The sequence below is a fragment of the Dasypus novemcinctus genome, chromosome 28 (assembly GCF_030445035.2).
Source record: "Dasypus novemcinctus isolate mDasNov1 chromosome 28, mDasNov1.1.hap2, whole genome shotgun sequence".
NCBI lineage: Eukaryota > Metazoa > Chordata > Mammalia > Cingulata > Dasypodidae > Dasypus > Dasypus novemcinctus.
This window is the reverse complement of record NC_080700.1, coordinates 14,744,350-14,750,731: the sequence shown is the minus strand read 5'-3', so window position 1 is coordinate 14,750,731 and position 6,382 is coordinate 14,744,350. Positions and strand designations below refer to the sequence as shown.

The following is a 6,382-nucleotide window of genomic DNA, read 5'->3' as shown; positions in this document are numbered from 1 at the left end:
TTTATTCAAGGTCTTTTTCTAGATGCATCACCATCTGGTGCTTGGTAGTATTCCCTCAGCACCAGGGAGGTTCATCTGCGGGAGTCATGTCCCATGCTGGGGGAAAGGTAATGCATTTACATGCTCAGTTTGGCTTAAAAAGTGGTCATATTTGAGCATTATGGAGACTCCCAGGAGGTAACTCTTTTTTTTTTAAAGATTTATTTATTTGTTTCTCTCCCCTTCTCCCCACCCTGGTTGTCTGCTCTCTGTGTCTATCTGCTGCATCATCTTTGTCCGCTTCTGTTGTCAGTGGCACAGGAATCTGTGTTTTTTTTGTTGCGTCATCTTGTGTCAGCTCTCTGTGTGTGTGGCACCATTCCTGGGCAGGCTGCGCTTTCTTTCACACTGGGCGGCTCTCCTTACAGGGCACACTCCTTTCGTGTGGGGCTCCCCTATGCAGGGGACACCCCTGCATGGCACAGCACTCCTTGCATGCATCAGCACTGTGCATGGGCCAGCTCCATGTGCGTCAAGGAGGCCCGGGGTCTGAACCTTGGGCCTTCCATGTGGTAGACAGATGCTCTAACAACTGGGCCAAGTCCACCACCAGGAGGTAACTCTTAGGCACCCTGCAGCTCTAGGCCTAGTTGAAATTTCCAGCACACAGGCTTATAAGCATAGTCATCAGTATCAAGGACGCATCATTGGACCATCCTTCTTCTTGCCCTTGCACTTGGACGATTGTTGCTGTTCCATTGGAGAATGTGACAGAACTCCCCAGGGTGGGAACTCAGCACTTCCTCAGTTGCGATGTGTAATTCTCCCCACTATGACAATACCCAACAAACATCTTAACATATCTATATACCCTATATGCATGCCCTGGAGAACTCCCTCCCACACATGCATCCCCCTTCAGTGACATCCCACACCAATGCTCCTCCCCTGCCATAGTTCAACCCCTCTTGTGTTCCAAAACTTCTTAAAAAATGAAGCCTAATATATTGCCAAATTCAATTAGTAGGAAAATGAAATAGTAATGATAGGTTTAAAGATTAGAAGTGGAATACATAGTAATTTAGGAAAACTAAAATAAAGTAAAAAGTAAATTGGGGTATTAAAAAATGAAAAATACCATAAAACTTTATTTAATATTTTGTCTTTCATCACTGTAATAGGTGTTGCCCTGTATGTATAGTGACAAGGCAATCTCTTCCATTTCTTCCTCAGTGTCTATATCCTTAAAAAAATTTTTTTTAAATTATGTCTTCAAGAAGGTTTTGGTCACAGTAAACTCACATATGAAATATAGGGGACTCCCGTATGCCCACCATCAAGCCCTTATCTCCCTTTTCCAGCAATGATCTTTTTACATGTGAATGTTACATTTGCTACAACTGGTGTACAAATATTGAAACATGGGCTACTAACATGGTTACATTATGGTTTACATTTTAGATTGTACACTTTTAAAAGTTTTTGGTTACATTATGGTTTACATTTTAAACTATACACTTTTATAAAATTTTCATGATATTTATCATGACCTGTGCCCATCATTGAAGGATCATGCAGAACACTTCCATTGTCCCCCAGTTACCCCCTCTTCCAGCTATTCTATTCCTCTCTCCCTCTCCCCTCAGGGTCCATGGTGACAACCAAGCTTCACTGCTTGAAGGACAAGATTCATAGATACTTGCAGCAACACTGAGGGTGTGACACACTAGTCTGTCCTCCCCCATTGAGAGCCACCCATGCTCTCAAGATACACCCTTTCCTCTGTTTGAGGACATCAGTCCTCCCCAGGATGGGGGTACAACACTTTCCCACTCATTGTATGTGTCTCCACCCACTGATATAACACAATATGACAAGATGAACACTCACACACTCCCTAGAAGCCTGCCCCAGGTGCACCTTGTGCCAGATGCCCCCTGTCAAACACCTTAAATCAGTATCCTTTCCTTATATTTTCTAAAGAGTTTTGTCAACATTTTAGTTTCAACCACATACCTGACAATCTTCCATGTTCACCTGCTGCCCTCAACCCTCCCCCCAATTCCTTGGACCATCGGACCCATCCTCCCCAACCCTAGCCCCCCTCAAGCCTGCAAAGCCCCACACAATAGTATCCCTATGCCCCGACTTATCCCTTCACTGCACAACTACTTACCTCCATATTATCATAGATTTCACCCACGTAGGCATCAGCTCACAACCTTCCTCTCCCCCGCAATCTCCTGTAAGCCTATCATCCAGTCCCTAGTTCTCTGAGACAGAGATTTGCTTAATTTGCTTGATTTGCTTAATTCATATCAGAAAGGTCATGTAGTAGTTGTCCTTCAATGCTTAGCTTGCCTCACTCAACATAAAGTTCTCAAGATTTATCCATGTTATTCCATGTGTTAGTACTGTATTCCTTCTTACAGCTAAGTAGTATTCCATTGCATGTACAAACTACATTTTGTTTATCCATTCATCTGTTGATGAGTATTTGGGTTGATTCCAACTTTTGGCAATAGTGAATAATGCCGCTATGAACATTGGTGTGCATATATCAGTTCATGGCCTTGTTTTCAGTTCTTCTGGATATATACCCAGCAGTGGAATTGCTGGGTCATATGGCAAATCTATAGTTAGTTTTTTTAGGAACTGCCAAACTGTCCTCCAGAATGGCGGGATCCTTCTACATTTCCACCAGCAGTGGATGGATAGGAACCATCCTATCCAACACTTGCACTCTTCTGTGTTTTTAATAGCCACCAGTCTAATGGGAGTAAGATGATATCTCGTAATTTTGGTTGGGATTTCCTTAATAGCAAGTGATGTTGAGTATCTTTTCATGTGCTTTTTAGCCATTTGAATTTCTTCTTTGGAGAAGCATCTGCTCAAATCTCTTGCACATTTTTTAAATGGGTTATCTTTTTTTTTTTTCAAAATATAGGATTTCTATCTAAATGCTGGATATTAAGCTCCTATCAGATATATGGTTACCAAATATTTTCTCTCATTGGGTAGGCTGTCTTTTCACTTTCTTGATAAACTCTTTTGAGGTGAAAAAGGCTTTAATTTTGAGGAAGTCCCATTTATTTATTTATTTTTTATAGCTTGTGCTTTGGAAGTGAAGTTCATGAAGACATTTCCTATTTCAACGTCCTGTAGATGCTTCCCTACATGAAAATTGACAATTTGAGGACAGCTCTATGATAGTAAACATTAGGTAATAAAAGGTGTTGGGAAATCTAGCTACAACAAACTGATTTAAAATATTCAAGATGGCATGGTAGTGTTTTAAACAATTCAGTTCATAGTCAAGGGCACAAGACAACATTTGACAAAAATAATCACATCAATTTACCTAGAAATCAAACACAAATAGGTATGAATACAATCTCCAAAATCTGTGTTTTCAAGTGCATAGTAACCATTTACTCAAAATTATACCAGAATTTGGAGGATTAAAGTCTACTGTGACATAAAGCCATTTTGAATAGTTTCATATCTCTGATGGGCAAGAGAGAAGGTGAAAGAACAAGTGAGTAGAACCACGGGCAGCTAGACAGTAAAAACAGACTCAGCATCAGCCTCCCCTGGCCTTCTGTCCTCCCTGACCGCATGCATGCATCACCTAGTAGCAGCATGCTGAAGGCCAATTTTAAAGCCATTTGTCTCATTAATCTTAAAGACTCCTTGAATTTTTTATAATTGTTTTGTTGTTTAAATAAATGCCTCTTCTATATTGAAAGCAGTCTTAGCAGAAGTTTCCATGAAGATAAGCCCAAGTTCTTGTGCAAAGCTCCATCTGCTGCACCTCTGTAATATGACCTTGTGATGGAATGAAAGGATTCCTGCCCTGCTGTATACCGTATTTGAAGTTTTATCTGTTTTCCATCAATTGTTATCATTAGAGCACAGAACTCTACACCAATTGTAAGGCCATGCACTGGCTCAAACTTCTGGTCTGTAAACTGTAGCAGTAAGCATGATTTACCAACACCTGTGTCGCCTAAAGTACCTGAAGAGATAAGCATACCCCATGGCCAGGGCCGCCTGGTGCTAGGGCACAGGGTTCCTCCTCCTGCTGCTGCTACTCCTACACACCTCTCACCCTCGCACCACACCCTCCAATCTCCAGGCCTTGCCCACCGCCGCCAGCTGCCTTGAATGAGGGGCCACGGAGGAGGTGGACAAACTGACACCTGCGGAGCCTACTCTATCAGTATCACTTTCGGGCAAAGTAGAGTTCCCCAAGTTAAGATTACTAGTAATAGAAATAGAAAGTACATAGTAAAAAGGGTGTCCACTCTCCAAAACCCAGTTGATGAAACTGGTCATTGAAATAGATGAATCACGTCTTCAACATCCCACCCTCTGTAATTGTTTAATAACTAGGAATTTAATAAAGACAGCCAAGGATAATATGAACAGTATTTTCAACCTTCTTGATCCAATCTCATATCATAGAATAGTTGACTAAAAACCCACATAATATAAAAGCTATCCCTCCCCAGAAGTGATTAGGAGTTAAGGTAGATAAATGCAATGTGGTGTCCTAGAATGGGTCTTTGTACAACAAAAAAAGCATATTGGTGATGTGACCTGGCAAACCCACTTCTAGGTACATTATATACATACTAGGATTAAAAACAGGGTCTCAAACAGGTATTTGCACAAAAATGTTCACAGCGGCATTTTTAACAATTGCCAAAATGTGCAAATAACTCTGTGTCCATCAACATGTGAGTGGATAATCATTACTTGATAAACACATATACTAGAGTATTTTTAAACTTTTAAAAGGATTGAAGTTCTGACTCATGATACAATATGATAAAACTCCAAGAGATCATGCTGAGTGAAGTAGGCCAGAAACAAAATAACAAATATTGTATGATCTCTGTTATATGGAATAGAGTATGCGACTTGGCCAAGTCAGAAACTAGAATACAGGTTACCAGGGGCTGGTGGGGTTGGGGAAATGGAAGGTAATGATTAATTGCAATGGAGTTTCTGTTTGACATGATTTTAAAACTTCAGTAATTGATGGTGTTGATGGTTGATAGTGATAACATTGCAAATGTAATTTATACCACTGAATTGAATTGAAATTAGAAAAATTGGAATATTCAGTATATATATATATAATATAAACTATATACTATTTTCCATTTTTTTCTATAAACCTACAGCAGGCTTAATATACTTTTTAAAAGATATTAGTGGAAAGTGATTCACCTATAATAATAGCTGCAGTTTAATAGTTTAATCAGATGACATGATCCAATACATAGACCGCCCTGAAAAATCTACACAAAGATTCTAGAGATGATAAATAAGTTCAGGAAAATGTCAGGATATAAGGTCAACACTCAAAAATCAGTAGCATTTCTGTATACCAATAACGAACAAACTGAAGAGCAAATCAAGGGGAAAATTCCATTTACAATAACAACAAAAAAGAATCAAGTATCTAGGAATAAACTAAAGATGTAAAGGACTTGTACATAGAAAACTATACAACATTGTTAAAGGAACTTAAAGAAGACCTAAATAAATGGAAGAATATTCAGTGTTCATGGATTGGACATTAAGATGTCTATCCTATCAAAATTGATTTAAAGGTTTAACACAATCCCAATAAAAATTACAACAGAAATTTTTTACTGAATTGTAAAAGCTAATTATGAAATTTATTTGGAAGGACAAGGGGCCCTAAATAGCCTAAAACTTACTGAAAAAGAAAAGCACAATTGGTTGGTATCCTGCTACCTGATTTTAAAGCATCATGCAAAGCTACAGTGGTAAAAATTGCATGGTATTGGCACAAGGATAGACGTACACACCCGTTGAGCCAAACTGAGACCTCTGATATCAATCCTCTTATATACAGTCAACTGCTACTCAATAAGGCCACCAAGCCCACTCAACTGGGACAGAATGGCGTCTTCAACAAACAGTGCTTGGAGAACTGGATATCCATATCGAAGTGAATGAGGGAAGACCACCATCATCACACCCTATACAAAAATTGACTCAAGATGGATCAAAAACCAAAATATAAGAGCCAAGACCATAAAGTTCTTAGAATATAATGTAGGGAAGCACCTATGAGATCTTGTAGCAGGAAATGGTTTCATAAACTTTACACCCAAAGCACAAGCAATGAAAGAAAAACCAGATAAGTGGGATGTTCTCAAAATTAAGAAGTTTTGCACTTCAAAGGAGTTTGCCAAGAAAGTGAAAAGGCAGCTTATTCAATGGGAGAAAATATTTGGTAACCATTTACCCCAAAAGGCCTAATATCCATCATATATAAAGAAATCCTACATCTCAAAAATAAAAAGACAAACAACCCACTTAAAAGTAGGCAAGAGATTTGAATAGACATTTTTCCAAAAAG

The 6,382-nt window shown here is 39.2% G+C and overlaps 1 pseudogene; it reads right to left on the bottom strand.

The window, feature by feature from the left end:
* Positions 1-3,466: 3,466 nt before the first annotated feature.
* Positions 3,467-4,020, bottom strand: LOC131276421 (ras-related protein Rab-2A pseudogene; annotated as a pseudogene).
* Between the last annotated feature and the right edge of the window lie 2,362 nt (positions 4,021-6,382).